The following is an 18,862-nucleotide window of genomic DNA, read 5'->3' on the forward strand; positions in this document are numbered from 1 at the left end:
CCGGCTTCCACCGTTGTGCCCTTGACCCCAAGTTGCTCCGGGTACAATGTGATCCCTTGTAATATAGCTGACATATGTAAGTCACTTTGGTCAAGAAGTGTCTGCTAAATGTAATGTAATGTAATATTTCCATTGTGTCAGTGTGCACATACATACATAATATGTTATGCAGTTATGCTGCAGCATAGCGCTGTCATGGACTTTTCATGTGTGAGGCAACAGGCAAGACAGCCTGAATATCGATGGGAACAGCGGAATTAACACCTGCTTAAACTTTGTCTGGGATTGCACTTCTACAGCCAGGTTGTTGAAATAAAAAATAATAAGGCACTTATGTGTAAAGTCTCCCCCCCCCCATTTGTGTTTGTAGCCTAGCTTATGTTTATTAGTTGAGCTGTTGGGAAAACGTTATGAACTTTAGCCTAGCCTAGGCCCTCCATTAGAAGTGCAATGAGCTGCATTGAGCATTATAAACTGCATTTAGAATGCCAAATCCATATTTCTAGATATTTTGGTAAAAGTAACTTAAAAGTAATACAATAGTAGTGTAACGCCAATTCAGAGACAGTAATATTATAATGTAACAAATTACTTTGAAATCACAGTAGGCTAAGTAATAAATAATATGTTTTTTAATACGTATTATTTTTAAGTATCTTGTACTTGCCCAACACTGGTTACACTGGTTACAGTGTACAAGTTACACTTTACCCTTAGTTTAAAACACCTGTTTGTTGAATGAACATAATCATTTTAAAGAAATGTTTATCTGACTGACGCTTTAGTGGATACACCATACATTCGCCTATCTCATTATCAGGCAATGCACTGCTTCAGAGAATTCTGTGATTCCACATTACGTGATGTTCCAGGACTAAAGCTTTGGAACAAATCAGATGGCAGCCAACCTTAACTCTAAAACGAGTTAGAGCAGTTTCATTCCTCGAAAGTAGTCTGAGCCGTTTAACATCTTTTATAAAAACATTGTGTCGGGCGTATTGGTCTGCTGATAGTTTCGGCTGACATTCCAGTGAGATTATTAAGAGTTGTTTCAACTTAACTCTTAACTGTCTCCCAATACAAAACAAGTACATATGATAATGCAAATGGATACATTTGCTGCTTCTCTGCATTTAACATACTTGAAAATGTCTTTAAAAGTCTTAAAAGGTCTCTGAGACGAGCATAACACAAAAACAACGTGGTGTGCTACAAAGAGGTCACAGGTCAAAATAAGGTGCACTCTTTCTGCAACACATCTCATTGCAGGAAGTACCTGTATATCTCCAGTGATAGGAACCCCTTTGCTCTGTTCCACAATCAAGATTACCACAAACATTGGCTATATTGTTATGCTATTCTCTGTTATCTCATTATCAGTTCTACAAATTGCAAAAACAAGATGAGATTGTAGTTGTATTATAAAAAAAAATGTGATATTGTACTGGATTTTTGGATAATATGAATAATAATGCATTGGCAATTGGGGTGCATTATTTCTAAGTTTGTTTTTGAGGAAACCTTCCTTCCTGCCAGTATGGAGGAGACATATTGAGGTTGAACATTGCTCATGAATAGTGCCCCCTGAACATTGCTCACAAACATCAAATCACACCCCAGCTGTGGCGTAACTGGCTTGGGCACCTGCACCGTACGCTGGCGACCCGGGTTCGATTCCCGCCCTGTGGTCCTTTCCGGATCCCACCCCTGACACTCACTTCCTGTCATTCTCCACTATCCTGTCAATTAAAGGGATAAAAGCCCCCCCCCCAAAAAAAAAACTCAGTATATTGCTCAGTTTCGACCAGTCTGAGCCAGATTGTGCACAAGCACAGTTCCGAGGCATGCCATAGATTTTCCTGCTTTTTGGTCCGTAGCCAGTCACAGCCCTGGATACATGTATGTCAAATTATATGGTTGTGATTGGGAGTTAATGTTTACATACACTACAGATGTTATCTATTTGTTAGGGCAATCCGGTATAAAACTAAAATCATCAGCTATTTTTAAAGCTGTCTCGGCAGTAGAAAAAGGTGTGCCGAGACAGCTTTAAAAATAAATAGTGCTCTGTCTTTGTGAGAGACACACATGCACACACCACACACACACACACATAAAATTAGTAGGCTAGTGCTCTACCTTTGTGAGAGTATCTATCTCTTAATATACAGAACTGGAGAATGATGAAAAAGACGGTAAAACCAATATGTCTAGAAGAGAAATTCTGACCACCGCAACAGTTATTATTCTTTTTTATGTTTGTTGTAATAACAAAGACAGACCTCAACACCTTTGGGAGATTCTATTTTGATAATAACATATCAGGAAAGTACATAGGCCTACTGCAAAGGATGGAGAGCTTTCTTTTTTTAGTAACAGTACTTTGATAAAAAAGAGCATTTTAACTTACTTTTTACTTATCTTCTTCTCAGGCGAAATCAGTTGAGTAATCAGGTAAGGAAATGCAAAAAAAAAGGTCAAAATGGTGCATTAGCAAAACATTGCATTTGATGCAATAAGTTTCTTGAAAAAGAAGCCTTCTGTTGCAAGAGCACCAGCAGCACTTTCTGCTCGGTTGCTCACCTGCAGGTTGGGACTTAAATAGGGGAACACCCTCATTACTGACCCAAATATGGTAATAGGGGTGGTGGTAGTGTAGTGGTTAAGGAGCTGGGCTAGCGTGCAGTAGCCTGAAAGTTGTCGGTTCAATTACCGGCTTCCACCGTTGTGCCCTTGACCCCAAGTTGCTCCGGGGACAATGTGATCCCTTGTAATATAGCTGACATATTTAAGTCACTTTGGTCAAGAAGTGTCTGCTAAATGTAATGTAATGTAAATGTAATGTAATATTTCCATTGTGTCGGTGTGCACATACATACATAATATGTTATGCAGTTATGCTGCAGCATAGCGCTGTCATGGACTTTTCATGTGTGAGGCAACAGGCAAGACAGCCTGAATATCGATGGGAATAGCGGAATTAACACCTGCTTAAACTTTGTCTGGGATTGCACTTCTACAGCCAGGTTGTTGAAATAAAAAATAATAAGGCACTTATGTGTAAAGTCCCCCCCCCCTATTGTGTTTGTAGCCTAGCTTATGTTTATTAGTTGAGCTGTTGGGAAAACATTACGAACTTTAGCCTAGCCTAGGCCCTCCATTAGAAGTGCAATGAGCTGCATTGAGCATAATAAACTGCATTTAGAATGCCAAATCCATATTTCTAGATATTTTGGTAAAAGTAACTTAAAAGTAATACAATAGTAGTGTAACGCCAATTCAGAGACAGTAATATTATAATGTAACAAATTACTTTGAAATCACAGTAGGCTAAGTAATAAATAATATGTTTTTTAATACGTATTATTTTTAAGTATCTTGTACTTGCCCAACACTGGTCATGGCATGGAGCATGCCATTCATTCCAATTTAAATATCAGTAAAGTTACACTTTACCCTTAGTTTAAAACACCTGTTTGTTGAATGAACATAATCCTTTTAAAGAAATGTTTATCTGACTGACGCTTTAGTGGATACACCATACATTCGCCTGTCTCATTATAAGGCAATGCACTGCTTCAGAGAATTCTGTGATTCCACATTACGTGATGTTCCAGGACTAAAGCTTTGGAACAAATCAGATGGCAGCTAACCTTAACTCTAAAACGTGTTGGAGCAGTTTCATTCCTCTAAAGTAGTTTGAGCATCAAACATCTTTAATTGTCTAAAGATCATATCATCTAAACATTGTGTCGGGTGTATGGTCTGCTGGTAGTTTCGGCTGACATTCCAGCGAGATTATTTGGAGTTGTTTCGCTATTGACTCTGTTACCTCATCATCAGTTCTCATTATCAGTTAACCTTAAACGAGTTGGAGCAGTTTCATTCCTCTAAAGTAATCTGAGCCATCAAACACCTTTTTGTCAGGCGTATGGTCTGCTGGTAGTTTCGGCTGACATTCCAGCGAGATTATTAAGAGTTGTTTCAACTTAACTCTTAACTGTCTCCCAATACAAAACAAGTACTGTACATATGATAATGCAAATAGATAAATGTGCTGCTTCTCTGCATTTAACTTACTTGAAAATGTCTTTAAAAGTCTTAAAAGGTCTCTGGGACACAGCGTGGTGTGTTTTTGCTTACTAATTATTCTTTATTGTTAAATGATTTTACCTTGTGCAGCGAAGCTCCCCGGGGGCCACTCCCCCCCCCAGCCTGGGCCCCCGAAACCCAAAAAATTCAGTTTTTCCTAAATAACTACCTGAACCATGGCACTGAGGATGAAGAATTTTTTATGGTAAGTTTGTCTCAAGGCTCTACATAGCCCATAATCACTCATTTGTGATTTTCACCCCCCCCCCCCCCCCCCGGTAAAAATGAAAATGCAATATCATTCTTCTTTAATCGCCCCTATCTTCAGTTAAGATGTTCAGAACTGCACCAAATTGTATGTGTTTATGTATTTTATGGGGGGTTAATTAAGTTATGTGTACATTTAGTGACTGTACACTTATTGGCCTGTAGATGGTGGTGTTGAGCGAAGGGTTGCTGGAAGAGGATATTGTCTCGCACACACTCTTTCTCGCAAACACACATTCATACATCTACACACACATACACATGCACACATACACACACACACGCATGCACACACACTCACAGGCACAGACACACGCATCCACATACACACTATTGTTTGAAGTTAATCTAAAGTGGGTTGGAAAGACAATAGACGCTTCCTACAAGGACAACACTGTAGTTACCGCAGAGAACGTCTAATAAGGGTAGGATGATTTTCACATAAAATGTCATTCCCATTTCTTCTTGAAGCCGAAATAAATCTGAGAATGTTTATTGGGCTTGGTTTTTACTGCAGGTAGGCTACGCTAATCTTATACCTCTGGGGATCAATAAAGTATCTATCTATCTATCTATCTATCTATACAATAGCCTGGGACCTAGGTAAAATAATGTTACCGTTAGCATTGGTTGAGTGATGGAGGCCAATATGATTATTGGTGTATTTGTAGAAAACCATAAATGCGGTTACCAAGCAAATTGATAACAGCGCTAACGCTATGGTTTTCTAATGGAAAATATACCTGAAAGATAACCTGTCTATGAAGCATCCTAAACAGGCTGGGACATTTCTGCTTGCCAAATAGGTTTTTCTGCTGTTGATTCGCTCACAGTGCTTGGTGGCCCAGTCATTGCTTTGTAAAATGTTGCATTAAGACCACAAGTCTCAAAAAGCATCTGCTAACGTTCATTCCTAAACACCCACTAGCTACTTCAATCCTCTATTTTCAAAGGTGTTTTGAGCATGGTTCAAAGTAAAGTAGGCTAACTAGGGCTGAGACGACGTAATTGACTACATAAATTCGGCAAAGTGAAACATTTGTGTCAACTCGTCACAACGCACCCGTGATGATCTACATCTCCATTTAAACCAAATGTTTTAGAGCGCACTTTGAGAGATGTATCCAGGGCAAGGCTGTACCTGTTGCACGTGCTACAAAAATCATTCTGTGCGATGGATGATTTAGCAACGTTATGTCTGATACAGTTTTGCCTGTGGCTATACATGCGTCAGACTGAGGCTTGTTCGTTTGTTTGAACTGCTTGTTTAGGGTGTGAGAGGGGAATCGTTGTGCTTGAATCCAGTTTGGTAGTTGTAGCCTATGCGATTAAAAAGCATGTGCGTGTGAAGTATCCAAACAATGATAACACTTTCATTATGGCTGCTTTAGTCACAGACCTTCAGCTACTGTACAGTGGGTCCCATTTAGAAGTGGCCACTTCATTTGCACTTTCTGTGATTCACACAGCTGTGTGAAATGTATTGCAACTTTTCGCCAAGAGGTGGCAGCTTAAGTCCGCTTGATACTGTAAGCCAGGGGTTTTCAACCAGTGGTCCGCGGCCCACTTGTGGTCCATGAGGACATTGCTGGTGGTCCCTGACCATGGATTCAGTAGTTGCAATGTGGGAATCAGTATTTGTATTCAGTAGTGGTCCTGTCTTTAGTCAGAATGGTGGTCCCTGGTTCACAATCAGTTGAAAACACCTGCTGTAAGCCATTGGTTCCCAAAGGAGATTTTATTTGGGTCGCATACTGTAGCATAGTGACAATTTATGTTGTGTAATAGGCCCAGCTTATAGGGCTTAGGAAAGCTAACAGCTTTCTAGGATCTAGTTTGTTAACAGTCACTGTTTTGTCATAACTCCCTCTATGCATTTTGCATTTAGAATAGCTCTGAAACCGGGGGGCAAACATGTTGCAGAGGGGACGCCAGAGCGTAGAAATCTCAATCTAAACAATATTTCTATCAGGCGCCTACGTTGTCACGGTCGCAGCTCTCAACTTGGCCCGTTAAAATGTGAACAGTCTAGCAATGCATTTCATGAAGACCCTTTTGGACATGTCAGTTATTTGTACCACTGGTTAGATGTAAAACTGCATTTCGTTTTAGACTTTGGTATTTAATTTGTGCATTGACAATAAAGTTGAATATCATATGAACTAAAGATAAAATCTTGCTTATGCAGAAGAAGAAACATTTACAAAAATCCATGGCATGACCTCTCTTCTTGATAGCTGTTGAAAACTGCATGGAAATGACAGGGATTGTTTTGTATATTAATAAATAAATAAATACATAAAAATAAAAGTAAAACTGATACCTTCTGTTTTCCCCAAATACAATGTAGCCAGGTGTACATGACCTTTCATCAGTCCAGTTGTAATGGATGAACTGTGATGAACTGCCCAACTTGTGATTGTTTAGAGATTTTAAAGGTTTTATAACAATGCTACAAATTTTTTGACTAGTGCTATCTATTCACCTTTGCAGCGCCATCAGGCTACTTTCTGTGCGGCCCGCACACACACACACACAGGCATGCCAAACAACACAAAAGTTTCAAGAGTGGGGAATGGAGTAGTAGAAGATGGAGACAAATTGATTAGTGTGATTTATGTTCGCAGAACGGATGTACAGTACAGGACTGAGCAGCGGTCATATTTTGTACCGCTATGCGGTACATCTAGTTATACTTCTGACATTGAAGTCTATGGCAGCCCATAGAACGCCTGGCTAAAAAGTGCTGAAATTTGGCACAAAGTTTCAGGACACTCCACTCGAGCTGGTGGGGAGTGATGAGAAAAGACACGACAGGCTTCTACTGGCGCTCAATTTGCTCACCCAGCTGTCCAGTGCACGTTAGACTATACATATTTCGTGGCCACAAATTACCTATTTCGTGGGAACGAATTAATATTTCGTGGCCACAAATTAGTACTTTGTGGGAACGAATTGCTATTTCGTGGCCACAAATTATTATTTTGTGGGAACGAATTGCTATTTTGTGGCCACAACTTATTAGTTTTTTTCCCCCATCTTCCAGCGCAATCCGTGCAATGCAAAGTGGTAAATGTCCAGGCCCAGATTAAATCTAGACGCGCCCCTAGCGGCAACAAATTACATTTGCTGCCAGGGCTAGTCTAGCAACTCTCCGTTGGCTTGTGAGCTCCAGAAATCGAAACTTAATCAGGCCAATGAAATCGTGTATAGAGTCGTTAGGTGGGCTTAACATAATGATTGATGGCAGAGTTGCAACGGTTTGGCTTGAATTCCCTGCTACTTGAAAACAAATAAGATGGATGCTGCTGCTGGCGAACAGTGTGACACGAGTTAAGCTTTTATTAAGTTGGCAAACGTTTGAACTAGCCAACTAGCTCCACTGGTGGGAAACGCATGGGACTCATAGCGCTGCCGCTGTCCTATTGCGTGCAGAGGGAATTTGAAAGACAACTGATTATCCCGCCCCTCGGACGGAGCACTGCGAACGGTGAGTGCCCAGACGCTACATTTTAATGTGGGTCTGGCTCGTCAGGCTAGGCCCAGATGGCTTCCCTGTAGAATTCTATAAAAAAAATTCTGATCTATTGACCCCTCTCTTGCTTGAAATGTTGAATGAATCATTTACCTCCTCCTGCTTACCACCATCTCTACGGCAAACATCTATCTCCTTGATATTAAAAAAAAACAAAGACAAAAACAAAGACCCACTCCTCTGCAGCTCCTATAGACCCATTTTGTTGATCAATGTAGATGCTAAGCTATTAGCTAAGGTATTGGCTATGCGTTTAGACTCCATTTTATCTTCATTGATATATTATGACCAAACAGGATTTATTAAAAATAGACATTCCTTTTTCAATGTTAGACGTCTATTTAACATAATATACTCTCCCCCTTCACGCGGTTCGGAGGCCGTTGTTGCGTTAGACGCGGAGAAGGCCTTCGGCCGCGTGGTTAAATGACCTTTTCTACACCCTGAAGAAGTTTGGGTTATGTGACAAAATCTCCTGGATTAAACTCTTATACCATCTCCCCTCTGCCTCAGTTAGAACCAACAATATAAATTCAGAATACTTCAATCTTCAACGTGGCACCAGACAGGGCTGCCCGTTATCTCCTTTACTTTTAGCAATTGCTATTGAGCCTCTCTCTGTAGCTTTACGTTCTCATTCACAGATCTCTGGAATACTCAGGGGTGAAGTTGAGCAAAAGGTTGCTCTGTATGCTGATGACTTGCTTCTTTTCCTTCACTGTCAAATGTATTCTCCACACTTCATGCCTTTGGGGCTATTTCAGGCTACAAGGTCAACTATGACAAAAGCGAGATCTTTCCTTTGAACACAGCCGGACGCAACTTTATCTCACAAACAAATATACCATTTAAAGTAGTTTCTGATAAATTCACGTATCTAGGTATTCAAATAACAGATAAGTTTGAAAGGCTCTTCAGAGCAAACTTTGATCCTCTGCTAACTAGAACTAAACAAGATCTAAAACGCTGGTCTTTACTTCCCCTATCTATGGCTGGGCGTGTTAAATCGGTTAAGATGAATATTCTACCTAAATTCTCTTACCTCTTTCAGTGTTTGCCAGTATACCTAACCAAAACTTTCTTCCGTAAATTAGACAGTTTGATTTCCGAATTCCTATGGCAGAATCGGCCTTCAAGACTCCGCAAAGTTTATTTAGAAAGACCAAGGGTTCTTGGTGGCCTTGCTTTACCAAACTTCCAATTTTATTATTGGGCTGCCAACTTATGTATATTTCACTACTGGCTACAAATCCCAAATGCAGAACATACTGCCGCCTGGGTCAATATGGAAGCTACTTCCTGCAAACCAACTTCCCTCCCAGCACTCTTATATTCTCCTAGAACCTCTTCCACTGTACAATACACAAAAAACATACTTGTGAGGACTACTCTCAAAATTTGGAAACAGATTAAGCTTCACTTTGACATTACTCCATCTCTGCTTCATGCCCCTATCAATCAAAATCATTCATTTCCACCATCATTAATGGGCAAGGCATTCTCTGCGTGGGTGCAAGCAGGTATCACCTCTTTCAGTGACCTCTTCGTAGATGAAACCTTTGCCTCGTTTCAGCAGCTGACCGGACGATTCTTTTTTTTTCAATATTTACAGATACGCAGCTTTGTTCAAGCTGAAGCCCCTAACTTCCCCATTAAGCCACAAGATGAAAAAAACATATTTCTACAACCAGTTTTCAGAGAGAAAGGTTTCATTTCATACATGTGTAGCAAAATCTTTTCTGAATACAATCATTCCCTTTCTTCCATTAAGACTCTCTGGGAACAAGATCTTGGGGAGGAGATCTATGTGATCGATGCCAACAGTCTCCAGCCTCCCTAATTCATATGTTTTTATCTTGTCCAAGTCTTCATAATTTCTGGATTGAAATTTTTTATATTCTTTCAACTGTTTTAAATGTGCCCTGTGATCCTACCCCAGTGACAGTCCTATTTGGAGTGCTACCCCTTACTCTTATGGTGCCTAAATACAAGGCCGATTTTGTAGCATTTGCCACCCTCCTGGCTAGGAGATTGATCTTATTCAAGTGGAAATCCTCTGCTCCTCCTACAGTTTATCAATGGCTGAGAGATCTTTTGTCCTTTTCCAAATTAGAGAAGATGAGAGCTACACTACATGGGTCCACGGTTAAATTCTACAAAATATGGAACCCTTTTCTTGAACATTTGAAATCAATTCAGTTCCCATCTACTGACTTGTAGGCTATACTCTTAGGAGTGTTTAATATCTGTGTTACCAGTAGGCGGCTGTTACCTTTGCTATCTTTTTCTGGCTTTAATCTTGTATTTATATGTCAGTTGTGAGGCCCGATTTTGTTTGTTGTTGTTTTGTTTTCAAGGATTTATTTTGTTTGTGTGTTTTGTTTTTATTATTTATTAATATTGCTTTTTCTGCTATCCATTTAGTTTCTAGTTTAGTATCTGTGTGGTTGTGTATGTGTGTATATATGTTAAGGAAAAGTAAAAAACCCAAATGTATCATTTTATCATTGTATTTGACAGATACCTTCAATAAACATATGAATCAAATTACGGTTTTCCTGTTAATTTCTTATATGGATGAAAAGACAAAAAAAATAAGGAAAATCTCAAATATGTTCGACATCCAGGCCCTATTTACTGAAAGGCACCCAGTGATGTCATAATATGCAAATTAGATGAGTAAATGTACACCCTTCATAAATAGTCCTTGGGCCAAATACCCAAAATATAGCATACCGGTACCATCTGGGTGGGCAAATTGTAGTTGTGATTTTTTTTTATACCTACACATCCCTAGTTTATGTTTTGATATGATAGACCTCTGAGATTGGTAGCTTTTTAGTGGTTATCACCTAATGAAGTAAACCACCCCCTAAAATAAATCGCATAGACACCTGGGGCCATATTCACAAAGCCTTTTATCTTTGGGCTTTTTTTAATATACCTTTTTAATGATAGGACAGTGGAGAGTGACAGGAAATGAATGGGAGAGAGAGCAGGGGTGGGATCCAGAAAGGACCACAGGGCGGGAATCGAACCCGGGTCGCCGGCGTACGGTGCAGGTGCCCCAGCCAGTTGCGCCACAGCTGGGGCCAGGAGTACTCCTAAATCGCACTAAAAGATTTTAGCTAGGAGTTTTCTCTTAAAAGTTATTCACAAAGCCTTTCAGACATACTCTAAGGGAAAATGACAACTCCTAAACTAAGAGTGAGTCTTCGTTGCTATGGATGATGTCATTACTCATGCACGAGCTTGACTGAAGTGACCACCTTGAATGGCTGATGATTGTAACGCGGGAATGATTCCAAACACCTCCCTTGCCATGACGAGTGACAGGTAACAGGTCTGAGAATGTGTGCACTACACAAGTAGTGCAAAGGACGGAAGATGATGAATAAACTGAACTGAATAAAAAGGCCTAGCCTGAATGAATAAAGAGTAAGGCAAAACAAATAGCCTAGTAGCCTAATGAAACATGTGGATTGATGCAGTATCTTTGCAACATTATTAAATTAACCTGTCACCCTAGCCTATGCCTATACATTTGCAAAGAGGAGAACATTTTAATTCGATTCACAATGAAACATTACATTTAATTTACATGTTGATAATGAGTAGTTTTGGTTGTTGTTGGTGGTGTTATTGCATCCCTTTTATGCCTACAATGCAAAATTGTTCCCGCGCGATTAGAAGCTCCTGTAGCCGCATACGCATTTCAAAACATCGCAACGTGAAATGCCACAAAAAGCGGTTTGTGAATAGGTCTTAGTGAGTTAGGAGTCCTCTCGACTTCTTTTAAGCTGTCCCAGACTTAGGTGCTACTTTTAGGTCTAAAATGCTTCGTGAATTACTTTTAGTGAGTCCTAAAGTTAAGAGTGACACGCCCATTATTTTTAGGAGTTGCTCCTAAATTTGCCAGTTAGGAGTTACTTTTAGCCTTAAAATTCTTTGTGAATACGGCCACTGGTGCATATCCTGGTTGAAGCCATGGTTAAGACACTTGTCAGTGTTGTATAATATTGTGTTTGGTATCATCTTAAAGAGTACATCCCATTATTTCATTTAAGCACATTGGTGAAGCCAAACACAGAGGTCACTGGAGCTCTTTGAACCAACAAAAACACAACATTTTCCACAATTTCCGCCTAAACTATACACTTTTTTATGCTCTGTGGCATCAGAGAACATTACATACACAAAAGACAGAAACTGAAATACTCTCTGAACTCCAAGGATCAGGAAATGTATGCTTTACCCATACTACTTGATTGTTGGATGTGATTTCAGTGCTAAACTAGACTGCATTTCCGACGGGAACTGCAAAAGTGTGCTTGCCCTGGTCCTGTCAGCAATGTGAGCAGACAGGCACAATGGAGAAGTTTGCCTCGAACGTCGACTACTAGGCTGCAGCCTTCCATGCCGCGGTCCATCCCTCCAATGAGCGTCGTCAAACAGTAAACGTCATTGACAGCGCCACAGTTTGTCTGAAAGAGCGACAAGATACTTGAGGTTGGACGCTGTAAAAGCCGGCGTCTTTGGAGCTAACAGTGCTAAAATCAAGGATTTGACAATAAAAGAGTTACACATGTACACCGATGTTTGGTATTAATGTATCTTACAACCTATTAGCCTACTAGATCAATGGAAATGGGCCTGTGTTGCGCTGTATCAATGTTACGTTATATCCTCAGAAACAGACGATAAAAAAAACGTAATTTCATGGATGTTTATGTGTCTGATTGGTGGGCAGTTGTTTATTCGATGCTAATTGGATGTGATAATGATGTCGTATCTTTCTTGTCACTCAATCTGTGAAATTGTCACTCTGAGGTAAATTGCAGGAACGGAACACCCAGATCAATGCAGTGATTAATTTGACCATCATTCAAAAGGTAATTGACTTGTCAATGTAGCCTGAACAAGTGCAGACGTTACCTGTATGTTACTTACCTATGTGTTGATATTGTGTGGCCCATGGGTTCATCTTTGATCAATATTAAGGCTAAATAAATAACTGTGGAACTGGGATTGGCGAAGAAACTTGATTGTTTGTCTATTCCTAATGGAAATTCTTCTTTGAAATGCAGCACAAGCTAGTGGACAATGGCTAGACTAGGTTATGAAGTAATGGTCTACATTATGTAATGCTGTGTAAGTGTTTATGTGCACAGCAAGACACTTATTAGCTATTCTTCAAATTTCTTAAAGATATTACACTAAGCACTTTCACTCACAGAAAAAAGATCAGATGGTCCAAAATGAACAAACTTTATTGGAGATACAGTAAGCAGTGTTGGGCAAGTTACTTCAAAAGCGTAATGCATTATTTATTACTTGTTACTGTCATCTCAAAGTAATTTGTTACATTACAATATTACTGTCCTTGAATTGTAAGGCATTACACTACATTTACATTACTTTCACCAAAATAACAGGAAATATGGATTTGGTGTTCTCAATAGATCTTCATGTGTTCAATGCAGCTCATTACACGGCAGGCGGTGATGTGGTATGGCATAATGACTGAGCTAGGCTTAAAAGAACACTATAATGGTTGCAGTTATGGCTCATGGGACAATGTAGGCCCCAAATGCCAAAGGTCACTCACAACTTAATATAGTAAAATATAGCCATAGTGAAATTGTATGTTGACTTTAAATGGTTCTCATCATTGCTGGTTGCCTTTCCTTCCACTTACAGTGGTGTAGACTTAATGCAAATAGTTTGAGAATAATGGCTACGATATTTGTCTGTAAAAGCAACATTTTAGTTATTCTCATTGCTTGAAATGAGAAGTATAGCCTAACCATGTTACAGTAGATCTGTTGCATGAATGGCAGAGATAACTCAAATTCCCTTTCTACAGTCATCTAAACATATCAAACATATATAACTAACATATCAAAAAGGCAGAGGTGTCTTTGTAAATTTACATTTCTTACCCTAGTGAGGATTCAAGGATGTTTACAGTCACTTACATGCTTAGAAATACATACTGTCTGTTTTTGACATGGGAAGAGTTCATGTATAGTATAAGTATACTCTTTTGATCCCTTGAGGGAAATTTGGTCTCTGCATTTATCCCAATCTGTGAATTAGTGAAACACACTCAGCACAGCTGTGAACACACAGTGAGGTGAAACACACCAATCCCGGCGCAGTGAGCTGCCTGCTGCAACAGCGGCACTCGGGGAGCAGTGAGGGGTTAGGTGCTTTGCTTTGCTTTTTTCTTAATAAATTACTATTTTTACAACTGTCTTTCTTCCCCCATTATGTGATGGTGTGAACAAGCCCACGCCATTACACATCAGTTTGGGAAAGATAACATCTGATAACAACCCATAAACATAAGTTATTGTATTTCTAAGCATGTAAGTGACTGTAAACATCCTTGAATCCTCACTAGGGTAAGAAATGTAAATTTACAAAGACACCTCTGCCTTTTTGATATGTTAGTTATATATGTTTGATATGTTTAGATGACTGTAGAAAGGGAATTTGAGTTATCTCTGCCATTCATGCAACAGATCTACTGTAACATGGTTAGGCTATACTTCTCATTTCAAGCAATGAGAATAACTAAAATGTTGCTTTTACAGACAAAGATCGTAGCCATTATTCTCAAACTATTTGCATTAAGTCTACACCACTGTAAGTGGAAGGAAAGGCAACCAGCAATGATGAGAACCATTTAAAGTCAACATACAATTTCACTATGGCTATATTTTACTATATTAAGTTGTGAGTGACCTTTGGCATTTGGGGCCTACATTGTCCCATGAGCCATAACTGCAACCATTATAGTGTTCTTTTAAGCCTAGCTCAGTCATTATGCCATACCACATCACCGCCTGCCGTGTAATGAGCTGCATTGAACACATGAAGATCTATTGAGAACACCAAATCCATATTTCCTGTTATTTTGGTGAAAGTAATGTAAATGTAGTGTAATGCCTTACAATTCAAGGACAGTAATATTGTAATGTAACAAATTACTTTGAGATGACAGTAACAAGTAATAAATAATGCATTACGCTTTTGAAGTAACTTGCCCAACACTGCTTACTGTATCTCCAATAAAGTTTGTTCATTTTGGACCATCTGATCTTTTTTCTGTGAGTGAAAGTGCTTAGTGTAATATCTTTAAGAAATTTGAAGAATAGCTAATAAGTGTCTTGCTGTGCACATAAACACTTACACAGCATTACATAATGTAGACCATTACTTCATAACCTAGTCTAGCCATTGTCCACTAGCTTGTGCTGCATTTCAAAGAAGAATTTCCATTAGGAATAGACAAACAATCAAGTTTCTTCGCCAATCCCAGTTCCACAGTTATTTATTTAGCCTTAATATTGATCAAAGATGAACCCATGGGCCACACAATATCAACACATAGGTAAGTAACATACAGGTAACGTCTGCACTTGTTCAGGCTACATTGACAAGTCAATTACCTTTTGAATGATGGTCAAATTAATCACTGCATTGATCTGGGTGTTCCGTTCCTGCAATTTACCTCAGAGTGACAATTTCACAGATTGAGTGACAAGAAAGATACGACATCATTATCACATCCAATTAGCATCGAATAAACAACTGCCCACCAATCAGACACATAAACATCCATGAAATTACGTTTTTTTTTATCGTCTGTTTCTGAGGATATAACGTAACATTGATACAGCGCAACACAGGCCCATTTCCATTGATCTAGTAGGCTAATAGGTTGTAAGATACATTAATACCAAACATCGGTGTACATGTGTAACTCTTTTATTGTCAAATCCTTGATTTTAGCACTGTTAGCTCCAAAGACGCCGGCTTTTACAGCGTCCAACCTCAAGTATCTTGTCGCTCTTTCAGACAAACTGTGGCGCTGTCAATGACGTTTACTGTTTGACGACGCTCATTGGAGGGATGGACCGCGGCATGGAAGGCTGCAGCCTAGTAGTCGACGTTCGAGGCAAACTTCTCCATTGTGCAGCAGACAGTGGCATACGCTATGCTGAACCTGGCTTGATCCAAGCATTCTAACAGTGCCTTTCAGTGTTGGAGCAGTGGCAATATCTCAAAAGCTGTAGGAGAGGGCTATTCAACTATTGGCTTGCGGGGTGAATGCGGATTGGATTTTGGGGTTTTACCTGTGGCCTGCCTTCGAATTTAGCTTCTATGACTAAGATCAAATCAATAAAATAAAACGACAGCAGTGATTGGCTGCAAAAATAAATAATGTCACGCGTCTTGCGCCTCTCAAACTGGGCTATCAGGTAACCTACAGAAGAATTGAAATTATGAAATATGACTAAGGCATTAAAATGCTGCTTGTTTGTCAGGATACTTTTTCACTGATTTATTTTTTTTAAAAATGAGCTGTGAATGTTATATATTCCATCCCCTAATTATGTTTTACTGGTTTATTTGACAAATAATCTATATGGATTTGCTCTAAAAAGACCTTATGTCTGTTTGGCATTGTTTTGAGAGCCTGGGATTGTTTTGAGAGCCTATGTTTCTCAGATGTATATCAGAATAAAGGAATAAAGGAATACTTCATATTACTCTAAACCACCTTCTGTAAATCAACTGTAAGCTTACTACTGTCTACATTGCACTATATTTCTTGACCTGTGTCTATTTCATCCCCTTTCTATACTTTGCATCACATAATATACATGCATCACAGCTAAGATATTTGGTTGCTATGAAGGCCAGTCGTTCTAAATGGATGGTTGCTATGGCCAAAGTTCAGTTCTATCTCTGCCATTTTCAAGCGGGCATATCCTAGAATTCTGATTAACCTTATCTTATTTGAAACATCTCTATTTTACTTAGACTACTTCCATACAGTGGGTCCCATTAAGAAGTGGCCACTTCATTTGCGCTTACCGTGATTCACGCAGCAACATTATTAAATTAATCTGTCACCATATGCCTATGCCTACGTTTGCAAAGAGGAGAACATTTTAATTTGATTCACAATGAAACGTTACATTTAATGTACACGTTGACAATAGGTTAGTTTTGGTTGTTGCTGGTGGTGTTACTGCATCTCTTAGTTATGCAATGCAAAATTGTTCCCTCGCGATTGGAAGCTTCTGTAGATGGATTTCAAAACATCGCGACATGAAATGACACAAAAAACTGTTTCTGAATAGGTCTTAGTGAGTTAGGAGTCTATGGTGGATTTTCACGATTTAAAGGGATGTAATCATGGGTTTTCATGTTTTAGAATAATGTAGTCATGAGTGTCATAAGTTTTTATGTCACTGCATGTGCTGTGAGCAGGGTGAGGTCATTGTATCTTGTGTAGGCCAGACCAACTATCAGAGGAGTGGGGTGAGTGGAAAAGTACTGGGGGTACCAGAATGAGAGCATCTCCTCCTTACATGGTCAAGTGAAGGGGGGTGTTATCCAGCTGGTGAGCAGGAGGCCGCTGTGTCTTATGATTTAGGGCCTGTCCAGCTAGGAAGAGAATCAGATAAGAAGGCCCTATTTCCCCAAAATGGAAAGAACCAGAAAACCTCTATTTTACATATGTTTCCTATGCATTAGACAGGTTTGCATATAGTTTTATGCATGATGGGAAGATGGTTTCCACCAATGTAAGCGACCCTGCTTAATGCTGATTGGTGAAAGGTGTTTTTGGGGATGACGTGAGAGGGTGGCACTTCTCGAGGGCCAAGGGGTATAAAATATAGTGTATAGCCCTCCGTAGGCAGATTTCGTCGGGGGTCCCAGCTGATTTGATGGTTGGTCTGGACTTTGGTTAGGCTGTACTATCATTGCAATATGGAGAATAAAGATCAACAGTCCTCAGAAAATCTTCTGTCTACATTGTCTCCTTCGGACGCCTTGTTCCGGAGTGCTAAATTACGTTTATTCAGACGTTAATTTGGACGCCTTGTTCCGGAGTGCTAGTAATATTACGTTTTTAGCTTTTTTTTTAATTACGAAACTAGATACTCTAACACACCTTATATGTGATTTTGGGAACTCTGTGATTAATGGAAATGAAATATATGATGATCGAAAACTCATGAAAACGCACAATCTGGACATTTTATCATAACTGGGTTGCCGCTTTGGGTCGAATCAGTGACGCATGCACGTCAGGTCAAAACCAGGCCATTTTCGTGGGTCTATCACTAGGTGGCAGTCTCGCCAGGTCTCGCTGATCACTTCCTGGAAAGTTTACACAAGTAAGTAACAGGCAACACTTCATATTTCATGAAAGACGTTATATCTCCATTTCTAGAAAAAAAACAGCGATTTTGATGAAAACTAGCCACTGTTTAGCTTGGGATTTCTCAGGAACAGAGGCGTGTAGAAATACACGGTTTGCACCCACCGAGAGCTTAAAGTCTCACCTTTTAGACGAGCCATTGTATGTGTTCATAGCTATAACACAGAATATGCTGTGGCTGTACAAAAATCATCAACAATGGTCTAGATTGCTGGCACTCTAGGACAAAGCTCCCGAAAACAGCTTGGCATTCAATGAGTTAAGCTTGTCACCGGCTCTGCATATAGCTAGCCACACAAGAAATGAATGCTACTAAATCTCTGCTTAACATGCTAAATCTCCGCTTAGCATTCTAATAACAAAAGGGCAGACATCCCAAGTCTCCCGGAAGTTCCGGGAGTCTCCCGCATATTGATAGCGGCTCCCTGAAGCCCGCAAATTAGATAAAATCTCCCGGAATCTAGAGTGAGCGATCAAGAGCGCGCATGCGAGACCGCGTGTGCATCTGAGTGTAGCGCGCACACGAGGGGAGAGAGAGAGGTGGTGCGTGTGTGTCTGAGTGCATCAAAGACAGAGAGCATCCTGATTGGCCTGTTTCGCTAAATCAACCAATCAGTTTTCAGTGTAGGCGGGCTTTTATGTCTTTTCTCCCGAACTTAATTAATCAGTTCAGTAGAAACAGGAGCGTCATGGTAGAGTCAGTGCCTCAAAAAAAGGAAAAT

This window comes from Alosa sapidissima, chromosome 17 (assembly GCF_018492685.1).
Source record: "Alosa sapidissima isolate fAloSap1 chromosome 17, fAloSap1.pri, whole genome shotgun sequence".
Lineage (NCBI taxonomy): Eukaryota > Metazoa > Chordata > Actinopteri > Clupeiformes > Clupeidae > Alosa > Alosa sapidissima.